At 48.7% G+C, this 22836-nt stretch overlaps 1 protein-coding gene across 10 annotated transcripts in view; it reads right to left on the minus strand.

The window, feature by feature from the left end:
• The window catches only part of WIZ (WIZ zinc finger), a 1545343-nt gene that overhangs the window by 204837 nt on the left and 1317670 nt on the right, over positions 1 to 22836 (minus strand). The window lies entirely within an intron of this gene.

Raw genomic sequence — 22836 nt, forward strand, 5'->3', positions numbered from 1 at the left:
TCCAGGTAGGGGTAGACATGAATCCTTCCCTTGCTTAGACTTTCTGCCAAATCTGCCATCAGCTTGGTGAAGACCTTAGGGCGGAGGTCAGCCCAAATGGCAGAAATTGAGGGTGAGAATTGCCAATGGCGAACCTCAGGTACTCTGTGTTTGAGATGTATAGGCACATGAAAGTAAGCATCTTGAAGGTCCAGATATACCAAACAATCCTGAAACTGGAAGGCCTGAAGTATCTGAGAAAGGGTTACCATCTTGAACTTGTCCTTCCTGAGGAATTGGTTCAATTACCCCCCCCCCCCCCATCTGAAGTAATAGCCTGCCATTCTGTCAGGATTTTGAGTTAACATGCCTCCTACTGGTGTTGTGTGGCGAGACCTCAGAGGGGTTTTGGAGCGGCTGACGCAGAAGGCAAGGAAGCACCTGCTGGTGCGGACTTGGTACTTTTCCCCGTCCACTACGGGTGAATCATCTCTGGCCCCTTTGAGCTGGCTGCCCTCTGCCTTTTCTGAATGTGGAGTAAAAACGAAAGGGCGTTCCCCTCCAGGACGTACCTGTGGGGCAGTTTGGAGTTTGACGAATTGCAGCTCCAACGGATTTGGCCGCCGCTTTAGAGGTTTGCAATTTCTCCAAACTGTCATCAGCTTTTTTGCCACATAGAGAGGTGCCGTCAAAGGGCATATTTAGAAGTCTGGCTTGCACATCAGGAGCAAAACCACAATTCTGCAGCCACACAAAACTGTGGATTGTGGTACTGGCCGCCATGGTGCTGCTGATGCTGTCGGAGTCGAGACCTATTTGGAGGGACTCGCACATTGCATCCTTCCAGTCATTGATGATATTCAAGAATGCGTCTCGTTCCACCCCTTCTGGGAGACGGTCGGCTAGCGTTGAAGCGCACTCCCAAAGGGTGTGGCTGAATCTCGCCAGCGTGCAAGTGGCGTTAGCTGACTTAAGAGCCCTGCTGCATGCCGAGAAGACCTTTTTGGCCAAGGCGTACATTTTCTTGTCTCGATCCTGTGGTATTGTGGGGTATGTCGATTGTCTGCCTGTTGAAGTCGCAGCCTGGACTACTTGGATGCTTTGATAAAAACAGAGGGTCTGAAACCGACTTTCTGTATTTCGCAGACAGTTTTTTGCAGGAATTACTTCCGGAGTCTCCCAGTTTGCAGTCACTTTTTTCTGTAATGCAGCATGGAAAGGAACTATAGGGTCTTCCTAAGGTCCCTTATTTAAGATGTTTGTTAAGTCATCTTGGTGAACAGTGGGTGTAGGTGTTGACCACTCCATTATTTTACCAATAAGTGATATATAAGACACCTCTGCATGATCACCAGGCTCTGGTTTGCTGAAATCTACCTCTGGAGAGACATCTATGCCTCTGGCCTCCAGTAAAGAACGTGCAGCTCTCTCAGTCTGACCTCTTTTGATATCAGTTCTTCTGGTAGAGCAGGTCTTGTGGGTGGTAAACTAAAAATGTCTTTCTGAATCAGAGTATTCCCTTCCTCATAAATAGAGATAACACTCTGAAATAAGAGCATGGGAGAGGTGTGACACCCATTTCAAGTGATGAAGGGGCCATACTGGTCATCACTGATTGAGAAAGAGTCGCAGTCGCCTATGTAGACGTCATGGGTCGACATAATCGCAAAGGGTGTCGATATACTAGAGGATGGTCCCGAAGATGTCGAGGGAATTGCTATTTCACTTGATGTTGGAGTCGATGTCATCTTCGAAGGACCCTTCGCCGCTTCGGGTGCGAGTGGCACAGACGTGGCATGAGGTTTCGATACCTTTTCTTTTATCGAAGTCGACGGCAGAGTTGATGACGCAGTCTTGGGTGTTGTCAACGTCTTATGTGTCGAAGAGGTCTTGACTCTACTCGAGGGTGACGCTCAAGGATTTTGCCTTGCCGAGGTTGACGACTCACTGCACTCATTTTTATCGGGTTTTTCACTTGGGGTATCACCTCTAGGTGTCTCCGTGGGGGGCAAGGCCGCGTTCTCGACGACCATTAACATTTTCAAGCAAAATCTTCCCACTTAGCCTGAGAGCTGTGTTTCATGGGGCAGGTGACTTTCTGGCAAATTGGTGGATGAAGAGGAGGGTGATCTATGGTGCCTCTTCTTGCTATATCTCGATTTAGATGAGTGGCGAGAACCACTACGAGATCGAGCGGGAAGTTTTCTCCTTCGACGAGGAGACGAATGTCTCGACTCACCCGAGGACAATTTCCAAAGGGGTAGAAGATTTAACGGTCTTAGCTTTTTCCAGCTTCCCCCTATGCTCCCTCAATGTTTTCGCCATCCTAGACATACATTCCTCACACTCTGAGCACGGTTGCTCTGGGTCCAAGCACCATACATAGGCAGACCCTGTGAGGACCGGTCAAAGACATCTTTTCACCACAATCCTGGCATTTTTTTAAACCGGATCGGGGCGTGGATGCTGACGAAGATGCCATCGTAGATTGAAGATTTTCTTCACAGAATTTCAAAGTTTTTTAGATTCTCTGAGGAACCGAGAATGACGTCTGAGGCTTCCGAAGCACGGTAAAACAGAACTGAGCAATGGACGCTGCGCAAGACTATTTATACCTATGGTGACGTTGGCGCCGACACAGAGGCCTTCGAGGGACATCGACTCGAGGGACGCCGACGCGCAGCGCCCTGTACTGGAAAAATAAAATGAGGCCAGCAAGCTGGAAATGGATTTATCACAGATAAGGAATATGTGGGAGGACACAATCCATTCGAAATACAGTTTAAGTGAAAGTGAAACTGTTTGTTCTTTTTATGAGGATTCCCGGCCTGACTGGGAATATTAATGAGCATGTGAATCCATGCCAGGCCCCATGCTGGAGAATGTAGATTTTCTTTCCCGGTTCCCTTGTGAAGCAGATGCCGCTACATCGCATGGAGGAAGGGTATGTGAGAAATCTGAAGGTGTCTTACCCGCTAGTCCCCGGGGGGTCTGTCATTCAGGTGGCCAGGACACGGCCATGACTATTGTATCCAGCGCCTGGGGGTGGACCAGTGAGGGAGGGTCACTGGATGGGGGGGTCTTCGGAGATTGGAGGTGGGACACCAAAGGGTGAGATGCGGTACAACCATTCCTTATGACACCTTTTCCCCATTCTACCACATAGGATATCTAGAAACTAAACAGCCACCGCCTTTCCAACACAAACACTTCTCACAGACAGTTAATTGTGCGCGACAACGGACTAACACCAGAGCCGTATACCCAACATGTCCCAACACAAGGGCCAGGCAGAGTCAGGAAATTACTGGCAAATATATACACTGGACTTCCAGACTTCCCCCACATGGATAAAAGGCAGAGCACGAAAGCTCACTCTGAATAAGGCCAAACGTACGAGGAAACAGCTATTCCGGGAGGGCAGTTTGATTCGAGGAGAAAGGCAGCAAGACCAGAGTACAACAAGGAAGGAATTACCCTTTCCATTTGAGAAAGGATCACGGCTTTCTAGAAGCTTCAAGGAAAATAAACATTAGACCAGACATTACAGCAGACGAGCGGTGTAGCGTCAGTAAAAAGGCACACTGGGCCCTCCCGCATTGACAGCCAAGCCAGGGAGAAACAATTGCCACCGTAGCACTATCCTTGACTCAGACAACAGGAGTTCAGCACAGAGTCGGGAGAGACCGATAACAGAACAAAGAACTTGTGTGCAATTGAACTGTGAAACCAAAATCGGTTCCAGATGCAGATTGGTCCAGTGCCACGTGGGTTCTCACTCCGAGGTCTCCGTTTGGTACACCCCTTAGAGTGTAAAAAAGTATTGAACAGTGAAATCGAAGTGACCTGCAGCAGGTTAAGTGTAAGCCTGTGCACATTCGAAGGTCTTCGATTGCCTATGAACTGAAATTGGTCAAAACCCGGCTGAGAGAGACTTATTGTCAAAAGGGTATCTCAAACCGGAAGAGGGGGATCCAGGAAGAACAGTAAAACTCACACGCAAACATATTGTTGTGGCAAATGTGAATCTGGCTGAGGGATGCCTGGGAATTAAGATTGGTCTGAACCCGACTGAGGAGGCTTATTGGGAAAGAAGGATCTGTGTTTGGTTGAGGGGGATCCAGGGCAAAGAGTCAATCGCTCAGCTGGACTATTTGGAAAAGGAACCTTTCTTTGTTGTTGCTCTGAGGCAAGAGAATTTGCACAAAGAGACGTGGGCGCAGAAAGCCCGGATGTTGGTGAAGGAAACTGATCTTGTGCCAAAGGAGCCCAGGAGTGGCACTGTTCTCGAGTGACCCGCCTTGTCCCGTGCTGAAAACGTGAAGGGAGGGCCACAGCCTAAGCATCACTTTCTTTTTGTGAACATGATCCTGCACTTGTGTGTAGCATAGGATTGGCAATTATTATTATTATTTTTTTTTTCTTTTTTTAAGTATAGCCCCTTTTTATTTGACTAGACTCCACTAGGACTATTATTTGATGGCCGTAGCTTGCTCCAATCTTAGATTTAGGTTTAGATAGGTGTATTTCACACACCTGATAAAAGTTCAATAAACACCCCTGAACTGTGATCACTTGCGTCTGACTTACTTTCATACCATGCCTTCCTTACACCCTCAAGATCTATCAGGCTCAGACAATCCCGGTGGTAATATATGGGGCTGAGTAGTGGGGCTCTAATTATTGCTAAAAAATAGATTTATAAAATCTTTGCTTGGTTTACCCTAGATCAGAGGTCTTTTTTACTTACTGGTGTATAATCAAAAAGAAATTGATTTTTACAAGAAGAAAACTGAGTTAAAATCATTCGTCCGATGATGAGATGAGTCACACAATTACACGTTTAGTTGTGTGCTTATTAGGAGCAGAGGGTCGCTGTAGAGTTGCCAACCCTTGGAAGGGAGGAGTTTTGTTCTTGGCTGCTGAAGCAGGAAAAGTCCAGAGGAACGAAGATCGTCTAGAGCTAGAGCAAAGGTCTTCAATCTGTGGGGCGCGTCCACATGCCTGGGGGGAGAGTGATGACTTATTGAAAAACGAGTAACGAGTTTTCTTTTTTTTCTGCTGCACTGAACTGAGCATGTGCAATGGGGAGCCACTGGCTCCCATGCACATGCTCAGCCAGTGCGAGATGGTGGGGCCGTGGCCATGAAACAGGAAATAAACGCAGCCTAGGTGCGCGCTTTCCTGCATTTGGATCACGCGTCCAGGTTGTGTTGTGGTGTCTGAGCATCATCCTTGGGGACGGCAAAGAAAGTAGGGAGTACTAGCGCCTCATTTAGGTAGCACGCCGAGACTGCCTTAGGTAAGAACGCAGGGTGCGTTCTGAGGACCACCTTGTCCCTATGAAAGGTAGTGTTTGCTCAGAAGGCAAGCCACCAGAGCTCAGATCTTGCTGACATGCCGTGCAGGCATAAGACCCACCAAAAGGGCTGTCTTCATGGTGACTAGACTGAAGTCCGCAAACGCCATTGGCTCAAAGGGTTTATGCGCCAAGGTGCCTAACACTATGTTGAGGTCCCACACGGGGTGTGGCTTCTTGATGGGCGGGCAGAGCCTAGTGAGGCCTGTCAGATGTCTTTTAACATCGCCTAGTGCATCGCCTAGAGAGACAATTTATATTGGCCTCCTGTTCCTGAAGGGACCAAACTCTGGACGCTGTGGTTGTCCAAGGTAGCTCCCCAGCCCTCCAAAGACGAATCAGTGGTGATGGTAACTTGCGGTGCTGATTGTCAGAAGGGCCTGCCTATCCTCAGGTTGCAGTCCATGCTCCACCAGACTAGTTCCTGGTATATGATGGGAGGAAGGGTGACTAGTTTCGCCTGTGAACCCCACTCCTGATTCCATAAGGCTGCGAAGTGCAGCTGTAATCTCTTCATTTTGAGTCTTGTGTAAGGCAGTGCCAGAAGACATGCCTTCATGATACCAAAGAGGTGCTGGTGCCACCATGCTGCGGTCACCTCTCTGCTGAGAAAATGATCGGTGGCCCTCTTGATGGCTGATATCTTGTCCTCCGAGGGAAAAACTCTCGGATCAGATGAGGCCCTCGAACATTACACTGCGTCGGTTCCAGCTGGGATTTGAGATTGATGGAGAATCTCAAGTTGTGTAGCATGTTTATGAGGGCGGAGGTTGTATGGCCGACCGCCTCCAGGGATCTCGCCCCGACGAGCCAGTCTTCCAGGCAGCGGCGTTCGAGAGTTGGGCTGCTAGGTTTGGTAGTGCCAGTCCTCCCCATGTAGTTGCTCTGGATCATTACTTTTAATGGGATCCGAGCTTTGCCCCCTTTCCAGATAAATGTGGTTACTTGCTTCTGTAGCTGTAGTAGGGGTTGTCTGGGCAGTTGGACCAGTAAGGTAGAGCATAGGTACAGGAATCTGGGCAGGAGGTTAATTTGACATGCTGTGCCCTTCCCAGAAGGGATATTTCCTGGCCATCCCATCTCTTAAATCGGCCTCCAGTTCCTTGTACGGAGGCGGAAAGGGGGGGGGGGGGCTTGTTTGCCGCATAAAGTTGCTTTGGGTTTGCCACAATGTGTACCCCAAGGTAGGATGAAGCTGTGGTGCTCCATTTCAGCAGACATGCGTCTCGGAGGTTAATAAGCTCATTGGACATGTTTACCCCTAGCGCTTCAGCCTTGCTGTTGATCGAGAAACCTTCTGCCTGCTCAAATGCTTCCAGATCATCCAGAGACGTCAGGAGGGAGGATCGGCTGTTAGTAAGAGAGCATCACATTGTCTGCGTATAATTAGATCTTGAGCTGTTCCCGTTTTATGTCCATCCACGTTATATTGTTTTTTGTTGAAGGTGGTTGGGTTGGTAGAAGGTACAGTGGCAAAAAAATGTTTTAAAACCGCTTGTCCCACCTGGGAATCTGCTTTAGAGTGTGTCAATGCAGTAGTGTCGAGTGAAATAATGTACTGAGCTCCATGTAGCTACTTTGCAAATGGTGTTCAGCGGGATGTTTGCAAAAAAAAGACAGAGTAGCTCCTGTACCCCTAGTGGAGTGACCTCTTGGTGTGGAAGGCAGTATTTTGCTTGATAAAGAGTAGCAGAGCTGTATGCATCCGACTATCCATCTAGAGATGGTATTTTTAGAAATGCGGTCTCCTTTTCCGCTTGCTGCTACAGAGACAAACAGTTGGTCTGTTTTTCTGAGCGCTTTGGTCTTGTTTACATAGTAAAGGACCAGCCTGTTTACATCTAGTTTATGGAGTTTATCAGCTGAGCTTGTTGGGTTCTGGTAGCTCGATGGATTGGTTTACATGGAATTTAGTAAAATAACAGGTTAAAACCTAGGTGCGTTCTAAAACCAATTGAAGGGCATATGAAGGTGATGGCAATCAAGAAAGCCGTTTTACATATGAGGTGTTTAAGGCTCGACTTATGCACAGGCTCAAAGGGGGCTTCCATGAGTTTTGCAAGTACTACATTGAGGACCCAGCCTGGCGGTGGACTTGATATAGAAGGGTGGAGTCTCTTTACTCTCTCCATGAATGCCTTAATGACAGGGATCTTCCACCATGAAACTTTACTGTGAGAGGTGTTGTATGCGGATAGAGCTGCCAGGTGACCCTTTATAGAGTTAAAAACTAACCCGAGTCTAATAAGTGGAGTATATAATGAAGAATGTTGGTTGGAGTATATTCTATCGGGTTTATTAGTTTTGACTGTCATCAGATTACAAATCTTCTCCACATGTCAAAATAACAGTGTCTGGTGTTTGGTTTACATGCCTCCTTGAAGATACCCATACAACTTTGAGGTAAATTAAGATGACCAAATTCTATGACTTAAGGAGCCATGCTGCCAAGTTCAGTGAGCGAGGTTGAGGGTTTAGTTCATTTTATTACTTGTATAGCGCACCCAACCCAAGGGTAACTGGGCGCTTGTACTTGAAAACATAGTAAGTTACATAGTGGGCTACATAACAGGATACATATGAGACTTATTTACAATTTTTACATAATAGTAATTACAGGGTTACAGTGTCAAAAAATAATAAATGTATTCACAGATTAAGTCAGGCAGGTTCTGACTACTTTTGACACAGATTAAGTAATGAGGGCGTAATGTTGCACGCTCCCTCTTGCGGGGAAAAGCAGTTGGTCTGGCACGGGAGCTTGATCGGATCGCACATCTCCAGTTTGCGCAGAGGTGGATACCAAGTTTGTCTCGCCATCATTGGAGCAACTAGGACTACCGTCATCTGTTCTCTGTGAATCGTGTTAATCACACTGTTCATTAGTGGAATTGGGGGAGGCGGAAAGAATAGACATATTTCCCTGACCAACTCATCCATAGGGAGTTCCCCTTGGAGTCTGGTTGGGGAACCTGGATGCAAAGTCTGGGCATTGCTTTTTTTCTCTTGTAGCGAGCAAGTCTTGCGTGGGGTAACCCCAATGTGAGAAAATGTGATCTACGAGATTTATGTCCAGTTGCCACTCGTGATCTTCTGGTAGAGGATCTCTGCTTAGCGAGTCTGCTAGTGTTTTGAGTTCCCCTGGAACTTGTGGGGAAGTCAGGAACATACCCCGTTTGAATGGCAATTGCCATATTTTCTGTGCAAGCCTGGACAAATTTGGAGAATGTGTGCCCACTTGCTTGTTGATCTACAACATTGCAGTGGTGCTGACTGTGAGAATTTGTACCGACTGATTTGTCAGGTGCGCTTCTAAGGCTTGGAGCGCTTTGAATGCTGCTAGAATTTCCAGCAGGTTGATGTGGGTTTGTGCTGTGATTTGAGTCCACAGACCATGCTGTGAGATGAAGGTGGTGGGCCTCCACCCAGTGAGTGAAGCATCTGTTGTAACTACCGCTTGCACCGCCGGGTCGTGGAAGCGTTTTTCCCCTTCAACAGATTCTCCTTTGGCCACAAGCCTAGAGCTTGTATCACTGTTGACCACTAGATCATCCCACTGACCGCTTGCCTGAGACCACTGTTTCACCAACCACTCCTGCATTGGGCACACGCGCAATCGTGTGGGAACAGTTAAATGCAAGATGTCATCATACCGAGCAAACGCATAGCTTTTGCATACCCTTATCTGGTGACCGGCTTAATACTGAGGTATTTGCAGTAGTATGTTTTGGATTCTTTCCTTTGATGGAAAGACTATCCCTTCCTCTGTTTTTATGGCAGCCCCATAAGAACTGTTTGGTTCAAGGTTTGACCCAATCGTAAAAGAAGAAGGTTGATCGTTCTTTGGCTATTTTGTTAGCCACCGTGATGAGCCAGTCGTCCAGGTAGGGGTACATTGGGATTGCCTCCCTGCGCAGGTGCGCTGCCACCACCGCCAGTACCTTGGTGAATCCCCTTGGAGCGGATGCTATTCCGAAGGGTAACACCTTGAATTGGTAATGCTGGTTTGCTATTTTGAAACGCAAGAATTTTCTGTGCGTTATGAATGTTGCAATATGAAAATAGACATCTTTCATATCCAAGGTCGCAATGTAGTCCCCTTGCTTAAGCAGTGGGATTACTTCTTGTAGTGCTGTCATGTGGGTCCACCAAGGAGAGTTTAGGAGATGTGTGCTTAGACGCATGTGGTGCGTAAGTGTGTCGCCTGGATGCGGCTTCCCCATAGTACTGCCGGTGGCATGTCGGTTAGGGCCAGGGACGGTTACGTGGGAGCACAGGGGCTCCACAGTAAAGTCAACAGCCTCTGAATCGGCGACGGTGGGGGAGTGGCTCTCGGCCTGATTGGCATAGGCCGCCCACCGTTTCGTATGCCTGTCTTTTAGGTTCTTGGGTCAAAAGAGTTTACAAGCTTTACACGAGCGCTCGTCCTGGTCATGAGGGAAACACGGATTGCATCAGTAATGGGTGTCCTTCCAAGGGAATTTGCTGTTGCAAGACAGGTAAAGTTTAAAGCAAGTCCCCTCCATAGCAAAGGGAAGTGGCAGCCAGACCAAAAGGGGCAAAAGAAAAGCATTCTCCGAGGAGTTCATACGAACAGGGCCCCACTCGCCCGACTGAGAATGCCAGACTGGAGGGCTAAGGCCACATGGTAAAAAGTCACTGAGCAGCCCAGGATGGAACAACAGACAGGACCAGGTGTCAACTGCAGTCGAAAAGTCATCGAGGGAAAAAAAACTACCAAAGAACAGTAGAATTATCAATAAATGGAAATAGCAACGTGGGATACATAACTCAAAGTAATTGTATTTCTGATGCTTTTTTCTGCTTAGATTCACATGCTTTGGATGGTCCGACATCTAGTGGTAGTCCCAGAGTAAAACTGACGTCAGGGTGTACTATTTTTAGTGTGACGTGTCCTGTACCCATGGTCCTCCGCGCGTCGAGGTACGTCAGATTGTTTCTGATGTGAGGTTGCATGAAGTGTAGCTCAAGTACAGATGTGATGAAGCACAATAAAAGTTACTCACCGTAGTGACTACCTTACTCCTACCTAGTCCATAGTCCCCTCAACTCCACACTTGTGTGACATTCCAGCCTTCGGGACAGGACTGGAGCGCTTTTTGTTAAAAAGCATCAAAAATGAAAAATGTTGTCCTCTTTTTAAGCGGAGTACCGCACACGTCCGTAACCCCGCCCTCCTGAGCTCCGCATCGCCCTTCCGTCCTTTTCTATCGACAGGTCTGCGACCACTTAAGCAATAATAGAGGATATTTCTTAGAGGGGACGGCGCGCAGGCATATGGAGGAAGGGATCTATGGACTACGAGTAAGGTAGTCACTATGGTAAGTAACGGTTATACTCCTACGCCCCATCCCCTTTCCTCCATACTTGTGGGAGATTCCAAAGCACTCCTCACAGGTAATAGGGGTGAATGTAACCACCTTACTGAAAAAGGGTTTTAAGAACAGCCTGACCAAATTGAGCATCGGCCCTGGAGCTTAGGTCTAAGCAGTAATGTTTACTGATGGGGAAGCCCACGTAGCTGCCTTGGCAATGGTCTCCAAGGGAACATACTTTTGGAAGGCAAGAGCAGCCGTTTTGCCACATAAAAGATGGGCATGAATGACTCTGAGGTTGAAGGCCCTCAATGGTACATGCTTCTGAAATACAGGAGGCAATCATTTGAAGCAGGTTTCCCTTTCGGGTCTCCGATCATCATAAAGAGTTGAGAAGAACCCCAGAGTTCAGTTCTGTCCAGATAGATCTTCAGACATCTAAACTGTGCAATACTGGGCATCTGAGGCCGGGTTCGGAAAAAAGACAGGTAATGAGATAGATTGATTCAAATTAAAGTCAGTCACTACTTTAGGGAGGAAAGAAGGAACGTGGAGCACAACACTATCCTTAAGTAAGGTAAGGAACGGATGTTCCATGGACAAAGCTTGAAGCTCGCTTACTCGCCTTGCCGAAGTCACTGCAAACAAAAAGGCGACTTTCCAAGAAAGGTACCTTAGATCCGCCGTAGCCATGGGTTCAAATGGTTTATGGCATAAGGCGGTCAGGACCACATTCAAATCCCACTTTGGAAGAGGATTGCGTACAGATGGAAAAAGATGTAATAAACCTGCGAATGCCTTTTATTGACTGGGATCGTTAAAGAAAAGTAACAGGTGTCAGTGGACAGGTAGGGGGCAATAGCCGACAAGCAAGACCTACAAGACATGAATGCCCCAAGCAGCCAGATGAGAAATGAGCGCAAGGACAGTGTCTATCGTAGCAGGTCTGGGGTCCAGTTGCTTAGCTAAACATCAGTGACAAAAACTGAGCCACTTGCTCCTATACCAAGACCTCGTAGAAGGATTTCTGGCCACTTGGATAAGGCACATATTGTCCTCAAGACAGTTTAAACTGCACTAAGGATTTGAATTCAGGCACCAGGCCGGTATCAGGTAATATTTTCGCCAGCAAAAATATCGCCGAACATATTGTCGTTGGGAACGGCCATAGGCAATATTTTTGGTGGCGAAAATATTAGGTGCGGGGGTGTCCCCCGCAGGGTCCATGTGTTATTTTTGCCACAAAAATATGCCGATATTTTTGCATTGCGATATTTTTGCGGCGAAAATATCACATGGAACCAGCAGGCCTACTAGCTGAATGATTGTGTGGAGGGGTGCCACATCTGCTGATCGCACTGGAAAACCTGAATGGGATAGCAAGGTCCAAAAGAGATGGTGGCTTGGTAGCACCCTGCTTGTTGATATCAAAAGTCTACACCGAGTTCGTGATGGATGGTTGGAAAGCTTTCAGCGCCAGAAAAACAGCCAGGAGTTCCATATAATTTATATGCAACTGCCTGTCCTGCGGCGTCCATAGATCGAAAACCTGGAGATGATCCAGAGTCGCACCCCACCCCAGAAGGGAGGAGTCTGTGGTAATCATCACTTGTGGGCAGGGCTCCTGAAAGGAAGCCCTCACTGTAAGATTGTTGGTCGAAGACAACCACCAAACAAGGTCCTTCATCATACAGGATGGAACTGGGATCATCTTGGAATCCGAGTCCAAAACCTGACGCCAAAAACTCTGAAGAGCCAGCTGCGTACGTCTCATCTTGAGACATGCAAGAGAAAGAGCTAGTATGCACAAGGCCATGAAGTCCAGAAGCCTCTGGAACCATCAAGCAGTCATGTGCTCCGACTGGATGAAGAGCTGACACGTGGCAGATAGAGCCGCAATCCTGTCTGCCGTCAAATACACCCTGGAGTCGACCGTGTTCCAACGGAAACCCATGAAGATCAGGTCTTGGGGGACCATCAAAATTCAAGATTTTTGCCAGTTCACAGACAACCCAAGATTGAACAGGAGCTGGAGGAGAGACTGGAGATTGCTCAAAGCCGTCAGTGGACAACGGCTGCGTAGGAGCCAGTCGTCCAAATATGGATTCACATGAACACGCTGTAGCCGAAGGAAAGCTGCGTTGACCGACATCTTCATAAAGACACACAGCGCTGAGCTGAGACCAAAAGGGAGCCCAAGGAACTGGAAGTTCTCCCCTCCTAGGGAAAAACGCAGTTATTTTTGATGCAGTCTCCATATCAGGATGTGCATATACGCGTCCTGAAGGTCCACTACACTGAGCCAGTTGCCCTTCCGAAGAGAGGACTTCATTTGGCAAGTTGTGATCATCTTGGATTTCTCTTAGGGAAGAGAAAGGTTGAACTGGGAAAGGTCAAGGATGGTGCGCAGGCCAGCCTGGTTGGATTTGGGCACTGTGAACAGAGTAGAAGCCACCCCCGTCCACAAGGGGCAACAGGTTCACCCGCCCTGAGGTCTAGAAGCTTCTGAACCTTGGCTCAGAGAGGGTGTCCGGATCTGTTGGAAGGGAGGGTTGAAGGGTGGGGTGGGGGGGAAGGGGCAAGCGAAAGCCCGCCTGAGCGATGGACACAACCCACCGGTCTTCGGTGATGGTCTGCCACGCCCCCAGATGAGACGAGATTCGTCCTCCCACCGGAGTCACGTGCAACAACAGTTCTGCATTGGCTTGACGCAGGGCAGGGCTTAATTAGCGAAAAATCTTCCTCCCAAGGGAGTCAAGAAGCTTGTCCTCTTTGCTCAGAACCTGTGTAGCCGTCGTAGAAGATGCCGCAGGTCTGGATTGCAAAGTGGCCGCAGCCACTACCGTGGAGGAGGGGGGGCAGACATGATGCTAAGGCCACCTCTTCCGAAGAATGCAGCCTGTAGCGTGTGTCAATTTTCTTGTTGACAAACAGTCCAGAGTGTGGTTTCTCCCAGACTTTACAGATCTCGGCCAAAACGTCCTTCTGTAAGAACAAGCTGGTACGCTCCGAAGGAGACAAGGTGAACGCCCCCGAAAGCACGCCCTCCTACGGGTGCCTCTGGTACTGGAACATCCAACAGACACATGTCCAGCACCCGGTCGTGAAAAGCTCGACAGAGCTGGGCGGGTCTTCGCTGTCCCGATCGTCCTGCATGTCGTCCAACAGGTCTGGATCAGGCTGAGTCGCATCAGGCACCACAATAGCCTTGTCCACTGGGGACAACGGAGGCAGGGGTGGAAGAGTTGGGGGAGGCCCAGCGTGGTAAAGGCGGCGCCGGCGGACCACAGGAACTGCAGTTGGGACAGTCGGCGCAGGCGGGCATATCTCTTGAAAGTACTCCTTCATGGGGTCGGAATGCATAAGTCTTTGAAACTTGCCGAAAAATACGTCCTCTGCTGACGATTTAGGCGCGACCGGAGGAGGCCTCATGAGCAGAGTAATTCCAGGGATGCAAGGGAGAGGGTTGCCAAGAGGGCCCTTACCCACTGGTGTCCACAAAAATCAAGGGCGCTGATGCCGCAGGAAGGGAGACATTGTGCGGTAGGGGCATCCAAGCGTTCCAGTCAAACTGGACGAAAGGGATGTGCACAAAGAAACCGATGTTCACCCGAAAAACTACCCCCTACACCTAGGGCCAATGGCATATTTGTAAGGGATGCATCCAAAATGGCCGCCGGGGTCTTGGCAGGAACGGCCACCATTTTGTCGGCACCTGAGGAGAACTGCGACACGTGTGGAAGTGAGGCAGGTGTGCCCACAGGTGGGTCAGGGGTCTTCATTTTAGCCTTAACACAAGGAACCTCAGCCGAGCCGGTACTGTGCGGCCTAGGATGTTTCTATGACATGCTAACAGCCAAACTAGCCTTCAAAGGAAGGACCTCTGCACTGCCGGTAACTGAGGGATTACGGTTCAAAACCTCACTCTGTGCCCACTCAACAGAACTGGAGTCACCTCAAAGAGCGAGAAGGATGAACAACACACCTCACCGACAAGACCTTAACAGGCCTCTCGGAACGGTTGGTCACCTTAGCCTCTAAATGACAGACCTCGGACCAGAGTCCAGTAAAAGCCTCCTCACGGCAGGCCTCGAACTTCCGTTCGGTATCAACAACCTCAACAGAGGCCTCAGGGCGTACCACAGTGTTTTTACAGGAAGCTCCAGTCAAGGAGACCTCGAAGCAAGCTCCGGTACCCGACGCCTCAGTAGAAGTGGGCCCACAAATAGCCCCCACAGGAAGGGCCTTGGAATGTAATCCGGTGTCCATAGGGCCCTTCCGGAGGCCCTCGGAGAAAACTCTGGTACACCTTTTAGGCCTAGAAGGCACCTCAGGGCAAGCCGCGGTAATAGAGCTTTTGACACTCCTCCCGGACCGAGAAGACCCTGGGAAGGAGTCCCCCGGCCAGTGCGCTCTAAAAACTAAAGAATTCGCCGGGCGTTGTTTCTTCTCGTCGATGAAAGTTTGAAAATGTGCCAGGCAAGTACGGTGAAACACCTCCTCCCACCGCTCTAAACGACGTTGAAGCGCCTGGACAGAGAGAGAGTAGTAATAAAATCACAAGTCCCATCGGTGGTCCGGACCCAAACACTCCAAACAAAGATGGGGATCCGCCCTAGTGAAGCGTCACTGACAAGAACAACAATTTAGAAATTCTAGCTGAAACTGCATAGACTGACTACCACGCGACCGCTAAGCCAGAGCAAGAGGAGGAAACTGGAAGGAAAAAATCTTCAGAAGATGCAAGTGCGTCCAGTCCCGAACAAGCGGACAAAAGGACTGATGGGCGATGCGCTGGGTGGAGCCAATGAGGGCAGAGTTACGGCCGCGTGCGGTACCCCGCATAAAAGGAGGGGAAGGACACATGTTTTTTAAAAATGTGAGGTTTTTTACAAAGTGCTCCGGTCTCGTCAGTCCGTCCCACAAGATGGAGGAATGCCCCATAAGTATGGAGGAAAGGGGACGGGATGTAGGAGTACTGTAGAATAGCTCACAGAGCAAAACACGAGGACTCCCAACACTTGAATGTGCGGTGAAAATATAAAGATGGCTGGCAGAAGAACCAGCTTGGGGAGCAGGAACTATGACCCAGAGTACAGCGATTGGTTTAGAGGAGAAGAGCAAGTTACTTACCAACTGTAACGTTCTTTCGACTGGATGTTCGTCCCACGTATTCCTCATCTATGATATTCAGTATCATCAGCTTTGCAGCATTGAGAAAAAAAGAAAAAAAAAAAAAAGTACCATACCAGAGGGCGCTGTGCTCTATGTTGTGGCATTGATGTCCCTCGAGGGCTGTCGTAGTGCGTCGTCATTCAAGGTATAAATAGTTTGGGCCGCGCCCATTGGCTTAATTTCTGTTTTTTCGATATCCCCAAATGAGTAGTTGAGTAGGCGCACCCCAGTCCACATGCTCCTCAAGGAACAGTGTTAATCACGTACATTGTAGGGCTGGGAGGGTCGATGAGGAATACTTGGGAGGAACATCCAGTCGAAAGAACATTACAGTTGATAAGTAAGACATGCATTACTTGCCGTAATAGTATTTCTGATGATTGTATCTGCTTAGATTCACATGCTGTGCATATGGTCCAACATCCAATGGTAACCGCAGAGTATTGCATCTTGTCTTTCGGGGACCGAAAGGGGACGTTGGCATAGGTGTGTCCAACACTATCCCTATCGTGACGTGTAGTGTACCCAAAATCCCTCATGCACCAAGGTCCCTCCGATTGTATTTTTTCTGCCATGAGGGAGCCCAAGGCTATTGTGAGTACATGAAGAAGATAGAAGTAAGACGTCTATGTTCCTTCCACCACAAGCGGGGAGGTAGGGAGGGTGCATGTGAATCTAAGCAGACACAATCATCAGAAATGATATTACGTTAAGTAATGAATGTCTTCTGATGCTCGTTAATCTGCTTAGAATCACATGCTGTGCATAGACTAGCAAGCAGTACCCGGAGTTGGAGGTGGGTTGTGAGAAGGAACAGTAGAGAAAAGATGTCTTAGTACTGCTTGAACATTTGCAATTAATGCTACGGAAGCCACAGTGCCCCGGGTAGTGTGCTCTAGGCTTGAAGGGCAGTTCTCTCTAGCAAGAGCGTAGCATAGTGTGATGCATTTGACAATCCACCTTGAGATAGCCGATTTAGAGACAGGATTCCCCTTCTCTACCAGCTGTCACTGAAACGAAAAATTGGTTAGTTTTCATCAGTGGTTTTGTTCTTTCCAGGTTGAACATGACTGCCCTGTGCACATCTAATGTGTCTTGGCTTCTTTCGGCCCTGCTAGTGGGATTCTGGAAAAGGGTAGGAAGTTCAATCGATTGGTTCACATGGAACTTCGAGATGAATTTAGGCTCGAACCTGGGATGTGTGCGCAGAACTACCTTATCCCTGTGGACTGTGACAAAAGGGTCTAGAACAGAAAAGGCCTGTAGTTCACCAACCCTTCTGATAGAAGTGATAGCCACTAGGAAGGCCGTCTTTTAAGTAAGGTCTTTTAGACTTGCTTTATGCATTGGCTTTAAGGGGGACCCCATGAACCTGGTTAAAACCACATTTAGATCACATAGAGAAGCTGGGTGAGAAATGGGAGGATAAATTCTTTTAACCCCTTCCATAAAAGCCTTAATCACCGTATCTTACACCACGACACCTTTTGTTGTGACGTGGTGTAGGCTGAAAGAGCAGCCAGATGAACCTTCAGGGAATTGAAGACCAACCCTGTGTCCAACAAATGGGTTAGGTAAAGTACAATGTGTGTGGGTTGAGCAATCCATGGGATTGACGCCCTTGGTATTACACCAGATAACAAAACATTTCCATTTGCTGGCATAGCAATAACGTGCGTTAGGTTTTCTAGCTTCCCTGAGTTCATGCACCTCTGAGGGAGCTGTAGGTGTCCAAACTCTATGACCTCAAGAGCCAGGCTGCTAAATTCAGAGTTTGTGGGCATGGGTGTAGGGTCTCCCCCCTGTCCTGAGACATTTTGTACAGGCAGAGTTGGTGGGGAGAGGGACATTTCCATCAGATGAGCGAACCAGGATTGGCGGGCCCACATGGGGGCCACCAGTATCATGGTAACTAGTTCCCGTGGCATCTTGTTCAGAATGGTAGTTGGGGGGTTAGGGGGTGGGGAGAGAAGAGCATAGACAAATTTCCCGACCATGTTATCCAGAGACTGTTCCCCTTGGAGCGGTTCTGGGGGTACATGGAGGCGCAGTCTTGGCATTGGGCATTCTCCTGAGTTGCGAACAGATCGATCTCTGGGAAGCCCCATTCTGCAAAGACGTTGGACATGAGGTCTTCGTGGAGACGCCATATTCGTATTCTGTGGGCAGAGGGAAATCTCTGCTGAACAAGTCTGCCAGAAGATTGAGTTCCTCTGGAACATGTTGGGACAACAGAAACATTGTGCGTTTGAGAGCCCATATCCAAAAGCTTTGGGACAGCTTGGATAGCCTTGTAGTGCGAGTGCCCTCCTGTTTGTTCAGGTAATACATGGCTGCAGTGCTGTCTGTTAGAATCAGCACTGTCTTCCCTTGTAGTTGCATCTGAAAAGCCTTTAATGCCTTGAACGCCGCTAATAGTACCAGTAAGTTTATATGGTTGGACGCTACTTGTGGGGACCACATTCCATGCGCTGTCGGCTGAAGCAGGTGAGCCCCCACCCACCCCACCCCATGAGAGATGGGTCTGTTGTGAGAGTAGCTTCCACTGCAGGGGTGGTGAAGATGTCCCCTTCAGAAGGTTTTTCCTGGACCACCACTGCAGAGAAAGAATGAGGGCTGGTGAGACAACTACCAGATCTTCCCATTGTCCGCTGGCCTGACACCACTGGCTGTTGAGCCACTCTTAAACCCTGAGGTACTAAGCCAAGCGTGCCTTTTAAGTAAGGTTCCCTGTGCCAGAGACCTGCCTGCTGTTTCAGCCGTGTTCAGAGTGTTCTTTATCAATTTCTGGTTCACTGGCCTGCCTTTGGCCACAATAGTGAGAAGCTTGACCTGATGGGCACTGGAAACTCCTGGAGACCTTCCTGTACTAGTATTTGCTATGCGCGTGGTATATGCGGCAGCCGAGGTAACCCGCTTACCTAGGGCATATAACCTCTTAAATTCTCTATCTGGAGGTGCCTCACCTGTAGCAAGGGGTACTCCTGCCTGTTTCCGGGTGGTAGTCACTACCAGGGAATCGGGGGTGGCATGCCCTTTAATGTATTGAGGGTCCGAAGGAGCTGGCCGAAATGACTTTTCTACTCTTGGGTTCACTGCCGAGGTGCGAGCTTGTGACACCAGGGAGGGGGCCAATCTTCTCTTAATAGAAGGAGGGAATGGCCTGGCTAGAGGGGGGTTTCTCCTTAAGAATATCTTTGACAAAGTCCTGCTCAGGCACTGCCTCTGGAGTACTTTTTTGAAATTGTTCTGCTTGCCTTCCTTAACATGGAAATGAAGGCTATTTGGCCATCTACAGGTGAGGCCGGGGAGGACGGAGGAGACTCCAGGCACAAAACAGTGCCCTCATCTTGTTGGGGGAGCGCCCACGAGTCTGTCTGCACTTGGTGCGTTTCTTCCAAATTGTCCGTGGCATCCACCTGGTCCTCATTGTAGCCCTGCAGGAAGGAAGGATCTTCATCTTCACAGTAAATGTCCAGATAAGTATACATTTGAATGAGGTCTCCATGATGGACGGGGACTGAGGGCTGATCCTCTTGATTAGGCTCTTCACGAGATCTTTTCGGGGAAGAATGTTCAGAAAAATAAATGATTTTCTCAATGCACCCTTCAAATGTCTCCCTTGTCCACTTAGAGGAACTAGAAGGGCCTACGGGTGGACAAACGTCTTTCGCCTCTTGACGCCGGAATTTGTCACTCGGGGTATTGGAATGAGGCTCTCGACTGTCCTCGTAGTTATCGCGAGAATCGGGGCACCATGGCGTATCTATAGATTTGTCCGCATCCTGCCCCATGTTTTTCGACGGAATAGGTAGAAGCCCAACCGCCAAAGTAATTCTAGCGATACCGTGGTCGATTTCTGCCGACTCGGCGCAAGATAGAGGTTCCGAAGGTGAATCAATAGGTTTACCGCCTACCGCGGCGTTAGAGGGCCTAGTGGTAGGTTTTTCGCCTTGAGGCCCATTTGTAGTTTTTGGGCCTACCGAGTCTTTCGTGACAGTCAAAATTCCGTGCTTCGACGTGTAAACCTGATTTAGGGGTATCGCCCTTGTTTGTTTTGGGATGCCCAGTCAAACGCTGCTGCGGATGCGGTGAAGGCTTTGGATCTGAACGATCTGAGGAATCCGTCAAAATTTTCGACGCCCCTGCTGGCGCTTTCACCTTTTTCGACGTACCAGTCAAAATAGGTAGAGTGGTTGTGTGTTTAGTGTAATGTCTTTGTACGCCCCTGTCGCCAGGTGTTGTCCCTGAAGCGAGACCGGAGTCCGGCCTTGAAGGGTCGGGGACGGGTGTGGCGGACCTAGAAGTGTCCGCCTCAAGATCTATCACATCCGCAACGGATGTTTGGTCATCAGAGGTGCCCCTGTCACTTTCGGCTGGTGTGGCGGTGGAGGAGGGATCCGCCCCCGCAACATACTGTACGCAGCCCACCGCTTTACACAGCGCTCCTTAAGGGTTTTAGGCCGTAGGAGTTTACAAGCCGCACACTACTTCTCATCGTGATCTAAGGGGAGACAGGAGTTGCACGTCCTGCGCTCGTCCTTCCACGAGTATCTGACCCTACACTTCGGGAAAGATGACCAGACCGATAGGGTAAAGGGGGGGAAGAGGAAAGCCATAACGGAAATATGGCCACCCCGACTCCACTCTTCCCTACTGTAAAGGCCGACCAGAGGGCCCGGCCACATGGATGCTTCAGCCGCCGGATCTTAGGCGCCGAAATCCACCGCCATAGACAAGTACCCCGTAAGTCTTTGTCGAAGTTGCTCTTACCGTTGAAATGACTTAATGGGAAATAACCAACAAGTCGGTTTAGGATAAACAATGTCTCTTATTTATGTAAGAGCTCCGCTATAGGGCGACCTGTTATCTGGGCAGAAAAAAACAATCTGAGCGACCTCGGCGCGGGAGGGATTTTGGGTACACTACACGTCACGATAGCGATAGTGTTACAGACACGCCTATGCCGGCGTCCCCTTTCGGTCCCCGAAAGACCAGATTCAATACTCTGCGGTTACCACTGGATATCGGACCATATGCACAGCAGGGGATTCTAAGCAGATTAACAAGCATCAGAACTTGTTCTTTGAATGGATTGTGCCGTCCCACGTATCCCTCATCTTTAATAGACTCCCAAAGCAATAACAATTTGGAGGAGGGAGTATCAATTAACCCTAATCAAGGAACGTATGAAGAACGGCCTTGGAAAACAGCCCTCCTTGGGATGACGTGGAATCTAAACAATAGTGTTTCACAAAAGTATCCATAGACGATCAGGTGGCGGCTGCACAGATGTCTTGCACCAGAATACGCCCTAGTGGAGTGAGCTCTTAGCCCCTCTATAGGTTATTTACCTGCCATTTTGTAACATTCACCAATTGCCATAATTATCCATCGGGATAAGGCTTGTTTAGTTACTGCCCAGCCCAATTTGTGGCCGGTATAACCAATGAAAAGTTGGTCATTTTGCCAAAATTTTGCAAGTCTAGAAATATAAAAGCTGAAAGCCCTTTTTGGGTCCAGCCTGTGAAGCCTTTCTTCCTCCTTACCTGCATGAGGGGGAAGGATAGAAAGATGGCAATGTGATTTTTGGAGACAAAACGAAAGTCAGATTTAAGCACAGATAGGCTTGTTAACTTGCTCTTCTTGTGAGGTACCGGAGAAGGTTCTCTTGCCGATACCAGTGACAATTTCTCACCGGATTTAGAGCGTTTAGTAGTCTCTGACCTTCCTCTGTCAGAGAAGGATGAGCTGGGACATGGTTATCGCACAACTTCGAGGGGGTCTGGGCTGCATTCTCGAAGATTTGCATCATTGAGGCCCCGAAATCTTTAGTTGGAAACGTGATCACCCTTGTAGAGGAAGAAGAAGGAGATCGGTGACATCTTTTCCTCGCCTTCTTCGAATATTTTCGCGTCTCGCTCCTCGATCGGGACTTAACTTACGCCGGTATGAGTCCCTAGACTCTCCGGAGTCTTTATTCCTCTTCAAAGAAACATTTTAACGTTTCCCTCCCCACTGCCAATTTACCTCGTTCTGGAGAGCTTTTCCTGTCATGGCCTGACAGGACCCGCAGTCATCGGTCTGATGGTCGGGACCCCGGCACCACAGGCAGACGCGATGGGGGTGGGTTGATCAGTGATGGACATTTTCTTCCCGCAATCCTGGCATCTTTTTAAGCCATTTTGGGGTCGACAGATTAGAAGATGACCTCTTTAACAAAGACTGAAGTGCTATTCACACACAAAGTGAAAGCTTTTGGAAAAACAGAACTGAAGCCAACGGGAGCGGCTCGAGCTATTTATACCATGGATGACATTGATGCACTACAGCAGCCCTCAAGGGACATCAACACCACAACATCAAGCACAGCGTCCTCCTGGGTGGGATTTTTTTTCCCCAAAGCAGCAAAGCTGATATCAATATCAAAGATGAGGAATATGTGGGAGGACACAATCCATTCGAAATACAGTTTGGAAGTGAAAGTGAAACTTTTTCCTTTTACCGAGGATTCCCGGACTGATGGGGTATATTCATGGGCATGTGAATCCATGCGAGACCCCATGCTGGAGAAAGGAAGTATAGAGGAATAGGCACTCTCTAAATGAGATGCATTATGGCCTCTCCCCACTCTCTGTACTGTGCAGGGCCGGGGCCCATTGGGGCTTAGGTAAGCCGCAGACAAGGTTTGTTGAGGCAAGAGTCATAGTTGACGAATGGTCTTGTCCTCGACAGCGGTCGCCGGAGAGCTTGCAATGTTCGGTCGTCGAAACAACAAAGTCTCAATTTTAAACTTTGAATAAGTAATAGCATTAGCCAGAAGAAGGAACTCTGCAACTTGCGTCTGACTTTATTACCAAAAAAAAACAACAATCTGAGGAACCTCGATGCGTGAAGGACCATGGGTACACGAGACATCACGCTAGGAATAGTATTACTAGCATGCCCTGTCGACGTCCCTTTTCGAGTTACAAAATCAAAACATGT

The sequence above is a fragment of the Ambystoma mexicanum genome, chromosome 3q (assembly GCF_040938575.1).
Source record: "Ambystoma mexicanum isolate Mex_15411 chromosome 3q, UKY_AmexF1_1, whole genome shotgun sequence".
NCBI classification, from domain to species: Eukaryota; Metazoa; Chordata; class Amphibia; order Caudata; family Ambystomatidae; genus Ambystoma; species Ambystoma mexicanum.